General features: G+C 46.7%; 2 non-coding genes and 19 pseudogenes across 2 annotated transcripts; all 21 read left to right on the forward strand.

The window, feature by feature from the left end:
• The first annotated feature begins 522 nt into the window (after nt 1–522).
• LOC148248419 (5S ribosomal RNA) lies at nt 523–641 on the forward strand (annotated as a pseudogene).
• Nucleotides 642–850: 209 nt separating this feature from the next.
• LOC148248420 (5S ribosomal RNA) lies at nt 851–969 on the forward strand (annotated as a pseudogene).
• An 884-nt stretch (nt 970–1853) lies between these two features.
• On the forward strand, nt 1854–1972 carry LOC148248421 (5S ribosomal RNA; annotated as a pseudogene).
• Nucleotides 1973–2181: 209 nt separating this feature from the next.
• Nucleotides 2182–2300, forward strand: LOC148248422 (5S ribosomal RNA; annotated as a pseudogene).
• A 562-nt stretch (nt 2301–2862) lies between these two features.
• Nucleotides 2863–2979, forward strand: LOC148248423 (5S ribosomal RNA; annotated as a pseudogene).
• A 565-nt stretch (nt 2980–3544) lies between these two features.
• LOC148248424 (5S ribosomal RNA) lies at nt 3545–3663 on the forward strand (annotated as a pseudogene).
• A 205-nt stretch (nt 3664–3868) lies between these two features.
• LOC148248425 (5S ribosomal RNA) lies at nt 3869–3987 on the forward strand. Its single transcript, XR_015814537.1, has one exon. It is a non-coding gene; the product is annotated as a 5S ribosomal RNA (ribosomal RNA).
• A 560-nt stretch (nt 3988–4547) lies between these two features.
• On the forward strand, nt 4548–4666 carry LOC148248426 (5S ribosomal RNA; annotated as a pseudogene).
• Nucleotides 4667–4870: 204 nt separating this feature from the next.
• Nucleotides 4871–4989, forward strand: LOC148248427 (5S ribosomal RNA; annotated as a pseudogene).
• A 209-nt stretch (nt 4990–5198) lies between these two features.
• LOC148248428 (5S ribosomal RNA) lies at nt 5199–5317 on the forward strand (annotated as a pseudogene).
• Nucleotides 5318–5521: 204 nt separating this feature from the next.
• LOC148248429 (5S ribosomal RNA) lies at nt 5522–5640 on the forward strand (annotated as a pseudogene).
• Nucleotides 5641–6162: 522 nt separating this feature from the next.
• On the forward strand, nt 6163–6281 carry LOC148248430 (5S ribosomal RNA; annotated as a pseudogene).
• A 207-nt stretch (nt 6282–6488) lies between these two features.
• Nucleotides 6489–6607, forward strand: LOC148248431 (5S ribosomal RNA; annotated as a pseudogene).
• Nucleotides 6608–7168: 561 nt separating this feature from the next.
• On the forward strand, nt 7169–7287 carry LOC148248432 (5S ribosomal RNA; annotated as a pseudogene).
• A 466-nt stretch (nt 7288–7753) lies between these two features.
• Nucleotides 7754–7872, forward strand: LOC148248433 (5S ribosomal RNA; annotated as a pseudogene).
• Nucleotides 7873–8431: 559 nt separating this feature from the next.
• On the forward strand, nt 8432–8550 carry LOC148248434 (5S ribosomal RNA; annotated as a pseudogene).
• A 559-nt stretch (nt 8551–9109) lies between these two features.
• On the forward strand, nt 9110–9228 carry LOC148248435 (5S ribosomal RNA; annotated as a pseudogene).
• Nucleotides 9229–9430: 202 nt separating this feature from the next.
• On the forward strand, nt 9431–9549 carry LOC148248436 (5S ribosomal RNA; annotated as a pseudogene).
• A 1178-nt stretch (nt 9550–10727) lies between these two features.
• Nucleotides 10728–10846, forward strand: LOC148248437 (5S ribosomal RNA; annotated as a pseudogene).
• Nucleotides 10847–11404: 558 nt separating this feature from the next.
• Nucleotides 11405–11523, forward strand: LOC148248438 (5S ribosomal RNA; annotated as a pseudogene).
• Nucleotides 11524–12082: 559 nt separating this feature from the next.
• LOC148248439 (5S ribosomal RNA) lies at nt 12083–12201 on the forward strand. The gene has a single exon (XR_015815566.1). It is a non-coding gene; the product is annotated as a 5S ribosomal RNA (ribosomal RNA).
• Nucleotides 12202–12507: the final 306 nt, after the last annotated feature.

A 12507-nucleotide genomic window follows, 5' to 3' on the forward strand; every position in this document is an offset into this window, starting at 1 on the left:
TACAGATGATTCTTTCGACGTTACGCGCGACTTGATTTATGGTCCGCAGGTTTATTCGCAAATGTGAGTCACGGCGCCGTGGCATTTTACTTGATATTTGAACGAGTACGGGAGGTGCAGTGCGCACGCACAAGGAAACAAATGACGGGAGGAGGAAGAAAAGAGAAGGAGTGTATCTATTTGAAGTGCAAAAATAAACAAGTGGCATCATACCAGCGCTAATGCATTGGATCCCATCAGAACCCTGCAGTTAAGTGTGCTTGGGCGAGAGTAGTACTCGGATGGATGACCTCTTGGGAAGTCCTCGTATCGCAACAATTTTTTTTCAGATTGGTCGTTCGACGTTACGCGCGACTGGAACTATGGTCCGCTGGTTTATACGCAAATGTGAGTCAAGAATCACGGGCATTTTAATCGATATTCGAACGAGAAGGAGAGGTGTAGTGTGAATGCACAAGGAAACAAATGATGGGAGGGAGGGAGGGAAGAATGAGTGTATGTATTTTCATCATGAAATTAAACTGGTGCGGTCACACCAGCACTAGTGCACCGGATCCCATCAGAACTCCGCAGTTAAGTGTGCTTTGGCGAAAGTAGTACAATGATGGGTTACCTCCTGGGAAGTTCTCGTGTTGCACCCATTTTTTTTTTTTTAGATGTGCCGTTCGACGTTACGCGCGACTTTAATTATGGTCCGCAGATTTATTCACAAATGTGAGTCACGGCGCCGTGGTATTTTACTTGATATTTGAACGAGAACGAGAGGTGCAGTGCGCACGCACAAGGAAACAAATGATGGGAGGGGGAAGAAAGGAGAAGGAGTGTATGTATCTGCAGCGCGAAATTAAACAGGTGCGATCATACCAGCACTACAGCCCCGGATCCCATCAGAACTCCGCAGTTAAGTGTGCTTGGGCGAGAGTAGTACTCGGAATGGTGACCACCTGGGAAGCCCTCGTGTTGCACCTATTTTTTTTCGTATGGGTGGTTCGACGTTACGCGCGAAGGGAATTATAAACCGCTGGTTCATTTGCAAAGGTGAGTCACGGTGCCAGGGCATATTACTTGATATTAGAACGAGAAAGAGAGATGCAGAGTGCACGCACAAGGAAACAAATGACGGGAGGGGGGATGGGAGGAGAAAGAGTGTATGTATTTGCAGTGCAGAATGAAACATGAGGGATCATACCAGCACTAATGCAACGGATTCTATCAGAACACCGCAGTTAAGGGTGCTTGGGCGAGAAAAGTACTCGGATGGGTGACCTCCTGCGAAGTCCTTATAATTTCACCCATTTTCTTGGGAGGTCCTCGTGTTGCACCCATCTTTTTACAGATGATTCTTTCGACGTTACGCGCGACTTGATTTATGGTCCGCAGGTTTATTCGCAAATGTGAGTCACGGCGCCGTGGCATTTTACTTGATATTTGAACGAGTACGGGAGGTGCAGTGCGCACGCACAAGGAAACAAATGACGGGAGGAGGAAGAAAAGAGAAGAAGTGTATCTATTTGAAGTGCAAAATTAAACAAGTGGCATCATACCAGCGCTAATGCATTGGATCCCATCAGAACCCTGCAGTTAAGTGTGCTTGGGCGAGAGTAGTACTCGGATGGATGACCTCTTGGGAAGTCCTCGTATCGCAACAATTTTTTTTCAGATGGGTCGTTCGACGTTACGCGCGATTGGAACTATTGTCCGCTCGTTTATACGCAAATGTTAGTCAAGAATCAGGGGCATTTTAATCGATATTAGAATGAGAAGGAGAGGTGCAGTGCGAACGCACAAGGAAACAAATGATGGGAGGGGGGGAGGGAAGAAGGAGTGCATGTATTTTCGGCACGAAATTAAACAGGTGCGGTCACAAAAGCACAAATACACCGGATCCCATCAGAACTCCGCAGTTATGTGTGCTTTGGCGAAAGTAGTACAATGATGGGTTACCTCCTGGGAAGTTCTCGTGTCGCACCCATTTTCTTTTTTTCAGATGTGCCGTTCGACGTTACGCGCGACTTTAATTATGGTCCGCAGATTTATTCGCAAATGTGAGTCACGGCGCCGTGGCATTTTACTTAATATTTGAACGAGAACGAGAGGTGCAGTGCGCACGCACAAGAAAACAAATGATGGGAGGGGGAAGAAAGGAGAAGGAGTGTATGTATATGCACCGTGAAATTAAACAGGTGCGATCATACCAGCACTACAGCCCCGGATCCCATCAGAACTCCGCAGTTAAGTGTGCTTGGGCGAGAGTAGTACTCGGATCGGTGACCACCTGGGAAGCCCTCGTGTTGCACCGATTTTTTTTCGGATGGGTTGTTCGACGTTACGCGCGAAGGGAATTATAAACCGCTGGTTCATTTACAAAGGTGAGTCACGGTGCCAGGGCATATTACTTGATATTAGAACGAGAAAGAGAGATGCAGAGTGCACGCACAAGGAAACAAATGACGGGAGGGGGGATGGGAGGAGAAAGAGTGTATGTATTTGCAGTGCAGAATGAAACATGAGGGATCATACCAGTACTAATGCAACGGATTCTATCAGAACACCGCAGTTAAGGGTGCTTGGGCGAGAAAAGTACTCGGATGGGTGACCTCCTGCGAAGTCCTTATAATTTCACCCATTTTCTTGGGAGGTCCTTGTGTTGCACCCATCTTTTTGTAGATGATTCTTTCGACGTTACGCGCGACTTGATTTATGGTCCGCAGATTTATTCGCAAATGTGAGTCACGGCGCCGTGGCATTTTACTTGATATTAGAACGAGTACAGAAGGTGCAGTGCGCACGTACAAGGAAACAAATGACGGGATGAGGAAAAAAAGAGAATGAGTGTATATATTTGAAGTGCAAAATTTTAACAAGTGGCATCATACCAGCACTACTGCACTGGATCCCATCAGAACTCTGCAGTTGAGTGTGCTTGGGTGAGAGTAGTACTCGGATGGGTGACCTCCTGGGAAGTCCTTGTGTCACACTAATTTTTTTTTTCAGACGGGTCGTTCGAGGTTACGCGCGACTGGAACTAGGGTCCACTGGTTTATACGCAAATGTGAGTCAAGAAGCAGGGGCATTTTAATCGATAGTAGAACGAGAAGGAGAGATGCAGAGTGCACGCACAAGGAAACAAATGACGGGAGGGGGGATGGAGGGAGAAAAAGTGTATGTATTTGCAGCGCAGAATGAAACATGAGCAATCATACCAGCACCAATGCAACGGATTCTATCAGAACTCCGCAAGTTAAGGGTGCTTCGGCGAGAGTAGCTCTAGGATGGGTGACCTCCTGTGAAGTCCTTATATTTCACCCATTTTCTTAGGAAGTCCTCGTGTTGCACCTATTTTTTTGCAGATGATTCTTTCGACGATACGCGCAACTTGAATTATGGTCCTCAGCTTTATTCGCAAATGTGAGTCACGGCACCGTAGCATTTTACTTGATATTAGAACGAGCACGGGAGGTGCAGTGCGCACGCACAAGGAAACAAATGACGGGAGGGGGAAGAAAGGAGAAAGAGTTTATGTATTTGCAGCGTGGAATTAAAAGGGTGCGATCAAACCAGCACTAATGCACCGGATCCCATCAGAACCCCGCAGTTAAGTGTGCTTGGGCGAGAGTAGTACTCGGATGGGTGACCTCCTGGGAAGTCCTCGTGTCGCACAAATTTTTTTTCAGACGGGTCGTTCGGCGTTACGCGCGTCTGGAACTAGGGTCCGGTGGTTTATACGCAAAGGTGAGTCAAGAAGCAGGGGCATTTTAATCGATATTAGAACGAGAATAAGAGGTGAAGTGTGAACGCACAAGGAAACAAATGACGGGAGGGGGAAGAAAGGAGAAGGAGTGTATGTATTTGCAGCGCGAAATTAAACAGGTGCAATCACACCAGCACTAAAGCTCCGGATCCCATCAGAACTCCGCAGTTAAGTGTGCTTGGGCGAGAGTAGTACTCGGATGGGTGACCACTTGAGAAGCCCTCGTGTTGCACCTATTTTTTTTCGAATGGGTTATTCGACGTTACGCGCGAATGGAATTATAAACCGTTGGTTCATTTGCAAAGGTGAGTCACGGTGCCGGGGCATATTACTTGATATTAGAACGAGAAAGAGAGATGCAGAGTGCACGCACAAGGAAACAAATGACGGGAGGGGGGATGGAAGGAGAAAGAGTGTATGTATTTGCAGTGCAGAATGAAACATGAGGGATCATACCAGTACTAATGCAACGGATTCTATCAGAACTCCGTAGTTAAGGGTGCTTGGGTGAAAAAAGTACTCGGATGGGTGACCTCCTGCGAAGTCCTTATATTTCACCCATTTTCTTGGGAGGTCCTCGTGTTGCGCCCGTCTTTTTGCAGATGATTCTTTTGACGTTATGCGCGAATTGATTTATGGTCCGCAGGTTTATTCGCAAATGTGAGTCACGGCACCGTGGCATTTTACTTGATATTAGAACGAGTACGGGAGGTGCAGTGCGCACGCACAAGGAAGCAAATGACAGGATGAGGAAGAAAAGAAAAGGAGTGTAGGTATTTGAAGCGCAAAATTAAACAAGTGGCATCATACCAGCACTAATGCACTGGATCCCATCAGAACTCTGCAGTTAATTGTGCTTGGGCGAGAGTAGTACTCGGATTGGTGACCACCTGGGAAGTCCTCGTGTCGCACCAATTTTTTTTCAGACGGGTCGTTCAACGTTACGCGCGACTGGAACTATGGTCCGCTGGTTTATACGCAATTGTGAGTCAAGAATCAGGGACATTTTAATTGATATTAGAACGAGAAGGAGAGGTGCAGTGTGAACGCACAAGGAAATAAATGATGGGAGGGGGGGAGGGAAGAAGGAGTGTATGTATTTTCAGCACGAAATTAAACAGGTGCGGTCACACCAGCACAAATGCACCGGATCCCATCAGAACTCCGCAGTTAAGTGTGCTTTGGTGAAAGTAGTACAATGATGGGTTACCTCCTGGAAAGTTCTCGTGTTGCACCCATTTTCTTTTTTTCGGATGTGCCATTCGACGTTACGCGCGACTTTAATTATGGTCCGCAGATTTATTCGCAAATGTGAGTCACGGCGCCGTGGTATTTTACTTTATATTTGAACGAGAACGAGAGGTGCAGTGCGCTCGCACAAGGAAACAAATGACGGGAGGGGGAAGAAAGGAGAAGGAGTTTATGTATTTGCAACGCGGAATTAAACGGGTGCGGTCACACCAGCACTAATGCACCGGATCCCATCAGAACTCCGCAGTTAAGTGTGTTTGGGCGAGAGTTGTACTCGGATGGGTGACCTCTTGGGAAGTCCTCGTGTCGCACCAATTTTTTTTTAGACGGGTCGTTCGACGTTACGCGCGACTTGAACTATAATCCGCTGGTTTATACGCAAATGTGAGTCAAGAATCTGTGGTATTTTAATCGATATTAGAACGAAAAGGAGAGGTGCAGTGTGAATGCACAAGGAAACAAATGATGGGAGGGGGGGAGGGAAGAAGGAGTGTATGTATTTTCAGCACAAAATTAAACAGGTGCCGTCACACCAGCACAAATGCAACCGATCCAATCATAACTCCGCAGTTAAGTGTGCTTGGGCGAGAGTAGTACTCGGATGGGTGACCACTTGGGAAGTTCTCGTGTTGCACCCATTTTTTTGCAGATGATTCTTTCGACGTTACGCGCGACTTGAGTTTTGGTCCTCAGGTTTATTCGCAAATGTGAGTCACGGCGTCGTAACATTTTACTTGATATTAAAATGAGCACGGGAGGTACAGTTCGCACGCACAAGGAAACAAATGACGGGAGGGGGAAGAAAGGAGAAGGAGTTTATGTATTTACAACGCAAAATTAAACGGTTGCGATCATACCAGCACTAATGCAACGGATCCCATCATATCTCTGTAGTTAAGTGTGCTTGGGTGAGAGGGATGGGTGACCTCTTGGGAAGTTCTCGTGTCGCACAATTTTTTTTTCAGACGGGTCGTTTGACTTTACGCGCAACTGGAACTATGGTCCACTTGTTTATACGCAAATGTGAGTCAAGAAGCAGGGGCATATTAATCGATATTAGAACGAGAAAAAGAGGTGCAGTGTGAACGCACAAGGAAACAAATGATGGGAGGGGGGAGGGAAGGAGAAGGAGTGTATGTATTTTCAGCACGAAATTAAACAGGTGCTATCACACCAGCACAAATATACCGGATCCGATCAGAACTCCGCAGTTAAGTGTGCTTTGGCGAAAGTAGTACAAGGATGGCATACCTCCTGGGAAGTTCTCGTGTTGCACCCATTTTTTTTTTCAGATGTGCCATTCGACGTTACGCGCGACTTTAATTATAGTCCGCAGATTTATTCGAAAATGTGAGTCACTGCGCCGTGGCATTTTACTTGATATTTATACGAGAACGAGAGGTGCAGTGCACACACACAAGGAAACAAATGACGGGAAGGGGAAAAAAGGAGAAGGAGTGTACGTATTTGCAGCGCGAAATTAAATAGGTGCCATCATACCAGCACTAATGCACCGTATCCCATCAGAACTTAACAGTTAAGTGTGCTTGGGCGAGAGTAGTACTCGAATTGGTGACCGCCTGGGAAGTCCTCGTGTTGCACCCTTTTTTTTTCGGATGGATCGTTCGACGTTACGCGCGAATGCAATTATAAACCGCTGGTTCATTCGCAAAGGTGAGTCACGATGCCAGGGAATTTTACTTGATATTAGAACAAGAAGGAGAGATGCAGAGTGCACGCACAAGGAAACAAATGACGGGAGAGGGGATGGAGGGAGAAAGAGTGTATGTATTTGCAGCGCAGAATGAAACATGAGCGATCATACCAGCACCAATGAAACGGATTCTATCAGAACTCCGCAAGTTAAGGGTGCTTGGGCGAGAGTAGCACTAGGATGGGTGACCTCATGCGAAGTCCTTATATTTCACCTATTTTCTTAGGAAGTCCTCGTGTTGCACCCATTTTTTTGCAGATGATTCTTTCGACGTTACGCGCGACTTGAATTATGGTCCTCAAGTTTATTCGCCAATGTGAGTCACGGCACCGTAGCATTTTACTTGATATTAGAGCGAGCACGGGAGGTGCAGTGCGCACGCACAAGAAAACAAATGACGGGAGGGGGAAGAAAGGAGAAGGAATTTATGTATTTGTAGCGCAACATTAAACAGGTGCGATCATACTAGCACTAATGCACCGGATCCCATCAGAACTCCGCAGTTAAGTGTGCTTGGGTGAGAGTAGTACTCGGATAAGTGACCTCCTGGGAAGTCCTCGTGTCGCACTAATTTTTTTTTTAGACGGGTCGTCCGACGTTATGCGCGACTGGAACTAGGGTCCACTGGTTTTTACGCAAATGTGAGTCAAGAAGCAGGGGCATTTTAATCGATATTAGAACGAGAAGGAGAGATGCAGAGTGCACGCACAAGGAAACAAATGACGGGAGGGGGGATGGAGGGAGAAAAAGTGTTTGTATTTGCAGCGCAGAATGAAACATGAGCAATCATACCAGCACCAATACAACGGATTCTATCAGAACTCCGTAAGTTAAGGGTGCTTGGGCGAGAGTAGCATTAGGATGGGTGACCTCCTGCGAAGTCCTTATATTTCACCAATTTTTTTGCAGATGATTCTTTCGACGATACGCGGGACTTTAATTATGGTTCTCAGATTTATTCGCAAATGTGAGTCACAGCACCGTAGCATTTTACTTGATATTAGAACGAGCACGGTAGGTGCAGTGCGGAATTAAACGGGTGCGATCATACCATCACTAATGCACCGGATCCCATCAGAACTCCGCAGTTAAGTGTGCTTGGACGAGAGTAGTTCTCGGATGGGTGACCTCCTGGGAAGTCCTCGTGTCGCACCAATTTTTTTTCAGACGGGTCGTTCGACGTTACGCTCAACTGGAACTGGGGTCCGCTGGTTTCTACGCAATTGTGAGTCAAGAAGCAAGGGCATTTTAATCGATATTTGAACGAGAACGAGAGGTGCAGTGCGCACGCACAAGGAAACAAATGACGGGAGGGGGAAGAAAGGAGAAGGAGTGTATGTATTTGCAGCGCGAAATGAAACAGGTGCGATCATACCAGCACTAATGCAACGGATTCTATCAGAACTCCATAGGTAAGGGTGCTTGGGCGAGAGTAGTACTAGCATGGGTTACCTCCTGCGAAGTCCTTATATTTCACCCATTTTCTTGTGAAGTCCTCGTGTTGCACCCATTTTTTTGCAGATGATTCTTTCGACATTACGCGCGACTTTAATTATGGTCCTCAGGTTTATTCGCAAATATGAGTCACGGCGCTGTAGCATTTTACTTGATATTAGAACGAGAACGGAAAGTGCAGTGCGCACGCACAAGGAAACAAATGACGGGAGGGGGAAGAAAGGGGAATGAGTTTATGTATTTGCAGCGCAAAATTAAACAGGTGCGATCATACCAGCACTAATGTACCGGATCCCATCAGAACTCCGCAGTGAAGTGTTCTTGGGCGAGATTAGTACTCGGATGGGTGACCTCCTGGGAAGTTCTCGTGTCGCACCAATTTTTTTTCAGACGGGTCGTTCGACGTTACGCGCGACTGGAACTAGGGTCCGCTGGTTTATACGCAAATGTGAGTCAAGAAGCAGGGGCATTTTAATCGATATTAGAACGAGAAGGAGAGGTGCAGTGTGAACGCACAAGGAAACAATTGATGGGAGGGGGAGGGAAGGAGAAAAAGTGTATGTATTTGCAGCGCAGAATGAAACAGGTGCGATCATACCAGCACTAATGCAACGGATTCTATCAGAACTCCGTAGGTAAGGGTGCTTGGGCGAGAGTAGTAATAGCCTGGGTTACCTCCTGCGAAGTCCTTATATTTCACCCATTTTCTTGTGAAGTCCTCGTGTTGCACCCATTTTTTTGCAGATGATTCTTTCGACGTTACGCGCGACTTGAATTATGGTCCTCAGGTTTATTCGCAAATGTGAGTCACGGCGCTGTAGCATTTTACTTGATATTAGAACAAGAACGGGAGGTGCAGCGCGCACGCACAAGGAAACAAATGACGGGAGGGGGAAGAAAAGAGAAGTAGTGTATGTATTTGCAGCGCGAAACTAAACAGGTGCGATCATACCAGCACTAAAGCCCCGGATCCCATCAGAACTCCGCAGTTAAGTGTGCTTGGGTGAGATTAGTTCTCGGATGGTTGACCTCTTGGGAAGTCCTCGTGTCGCACAAATTTTTTTTCAGACTGGTCGTTTGACGTTACCCGCGTCTGGAACTAGGGTCCGCTGGTTTATACGCAAATGTGAGTCAAGAAGCAGGGGTATTTTAATCGATATTAGAACGAGAATGAGAGGAGAAGTGTGAACGCACAAGGAAACAAATGACGGGAGGGGGAAGAAAGGAGGAGTGTATGTATTTGCAGCGCGAAATTAAAGAGGTGCGATCATAGCAGCACTAAAGCCCCGGATCCCATCAGAACTCCGCAGTTAAGTGTGCTTGGGCGAGAGTAGTACTCAGATGGGTGACCACCTGGGAAGCCCTCGTGTTGCCCCTATTTTTTTTTTGGATGGGTTGTTCGACGTTACGCGCGAATGGAATTATAAACTGCTGGTTCATTTGCAAAGGTGAGTCACGGTGCCGGAGCATATAACTTGATATTAGAACGAGAAAGAGAGATACAGAGTGCACGCACAAGGAAACAAATGACGGGAGGGTGGATGGGAGGAGAAAGAGTGTATGTATTTGCCGTGTAGAATGAAACATGAGGGATCAAACCAGCACTAATGCAACGGATTCTATCAGAACTCCGCAGTTAAGGGTGCTTGGGCAAGAAAAATACTCGGATGGGTGCCCTCCTGCGAAATCCTTATATTTCACCCATTTTCTTGGGAGGTCCTCGTGTTGCGCCAATTTTTTTTCAAACGGGTCGTTCGACGTTACGCAGGACTGGAACTTGGGTCCGCTGGTTTATACGCAAATGTGAGTCAAGAAGCAGGGGCATTTTAATCGATATTAGAACGAGAAAGAGAGGTGAAGTGTGAACGCACAAGGAAACAAATGACGGGAGGGGGAAGAAAGGAGAAGGAGTGTATGTATTTGCAGCGCGAAATTAAACAGGTGCTATCATACCAGCACTAAAGCTCTGGATCCCAGCAGAACTCCGCAGTTAAGTGTGCTTGGGCGATGGTATTACTCGGATGGGTGACCACCTGGGAAGTCCTTATATTTCACCCATTTTCTTGTGAAGTCCTCGTGTTGCACCCATTTTAATCGATATTAGAACGAGAAAGAGAGGTGCAGTGTGAACGCACAAGGAAACAATTGATGGGAGGGGGAGGGAAGGAGAATGAGTGTATGTACTTTCAGCACAAAATGAAACAGGTGCGATCATACCAGCACTAATGCAACGGATTCTATCAGAACTCCGTAGGTAAGGGTGTTTGGGCGAGAGTAGTACTAGCCTGGGTTACCTCCTGCGAAGTCCTTATATTTCACCCATTTTCTTGTGAAGTCCTCGTGTTGCACCCATTTTTTTGTAGATGATTCTTTCGACGATACGCTCAACTTGAATTATAGTCCTCAGGTTTATTCGCAAATATGAGTCACGGCACCGTAGAATTTTACTTGATATTAGAACGATCACAGAGGTGCAGGGCGTACGCACAAGGAAACAAATGACGGGAGGGGGAAGAAAGGAGAAGGAGTTTATGTATTTGCAGCGCGGAATTAAACGGGGGCGATCATACCAGCACTAATGCACCGGATCCCATCAGAACTCTGCAGTTAAGTGTGCTTGGGAGAGAGTAGTACTCGGATGGGTGACCTCTTAGGAAGTCCTCGTGTCGCACTAATTTTTTTTCAGACGGGTCGTTCGATGTTACGCGCGACTGGAATTAGGGTCTGTTGGTTTATACGCAAATGTGAGTCAAGAAGCAAGGGCATTTTAATCGATATTAGAACAGGAAGGAGAGGTGCAGTGTGAACGTACAAGGAAACAATTGATGGGAGGGGGAGGGAAGGAGAAGGAGTGTATGTATTTTCAGCACGAAATGAAACAGGTGCGATCATACCAGCACTAATGCAACGGATTCTATCAGAACTCCGTGGGTAAGGGTGCTTGTGCGAGAGTAGTACTAGCCTGGGTTACCTCCTGCGAAGTCCTTATATTTCACCCATTTTCTTGTGAAGTCCTCGTGTTGCACCCATTTTTTTGTAGATGATTCTTTCGACGATACGCTCAACTTGAATTATAGTCCTCAGGTTTATTCGCAAATATGAGTCACGGCACCGTAGAATTTTACTTGATATTAGAACGATCACAGAGGTGCAGGGCGCACGCACAAGGAAACAAATGACGGGAGGGGGAAGAAAGGAGAAGGAGTTTATGTATTTGCAGCGCGGAATTAAACGGGGGCGATCATACCAGCACTAATGCACCGGATCCCATCAGAACTCTGCAGTTAAGTGTGCTTGGGCGAGAGTAGTACTCGGATGGGTGACCTCTTAGGAAGTCCTCGTGTCGCACTAATTTTTTTTCAGACGGGTCGTTCGACGTTACGCGCGACTGGAATTAGGGTCTGTTGGTTTATACGCAAATGTGAGTCAAGAAGCAAGGGCATTTTAATCGATATTAGAACAGGAAGGAGAGGTGCAGTGTGAACGTACAAGGAAACAATTGATGGGAGGGGGAGGGAAGGAGAAGGAGTGTATGTATTTTCAGCACGAAATGAAACAGGTGCGATCATACCAGCACTAATGCAACGGATTCTATCAGAACTCCGTGGGTAAGGGTGCTTGGGCGAGAGTAGTACTAGCCTGGGTTACCTCCTGCGAAGTCCTTATATTTCACCCATTTTCTTGTGAAGTCCTCGTGTTGCACCCATTTTTTTGCAGATGATTCTTTCGACGATACGCTCGACTTGAATTATAGTCCTCAGGTTTATTCGCAAATGTGAGTCACGGCACCGTAGAATTTTACTTGATATTAGAACGATCACAGGAGGTGCAGGGCGCACGCACAAGGAAACAAATAACGGGAGGAGGAAGAAAGGAGAAGGAGTTTATGTATTTGCAGCGCGGAATTAAACGGGTGCGATCATACCAGCACTAATGCACCGGATCCCATCAGAACTCTGCAGTTAAGTGTGCTTGGGCGAGAGTAGTACTCGGATGGGTGACCTCTTAGGAAGTCCTCGTGTCGCACTAATTTTTTTTCAGACGGGTCGTTCGACGTTACGCGCGACTGGAATTAGGGTATGTTGGTTTATACGCAAATGTGAGTCAAGAAGCAGGGGCATTTTAATCGATATTAGAACAGGAAGGAGAGGTGCAGTGTGAACGTACAAGGAAACAATTGATGGGAGGGGGAGGGAAGGAGAAGGAGTGTATGTATTTTCAGCACGAAATGAAACAGGTGCGATCATACCAGCACTAATGCAACAGATTCTATCAGAACTCCGTAGGTAAGGGTGCTTGGGCGAGAGTAGTACTAGCCTGGGTTACCTCCTGCGAA

The sequence above is a fragment of the Carica papaya genome, chromosome 8 (genome assembly GCF_054855325.1).
Source record: "Carica papaya isolate Zhongbai chromosome 8, ASM5485532v1, whole genome shotgun sequence".
In the NCBI taxonomy this organism is placed as follows: Eukaryota; Viridiplantae; Streptophyta; class Magnoliopsida; order Brassicales; family Caricaceae; genus Carica; species Carica papaya.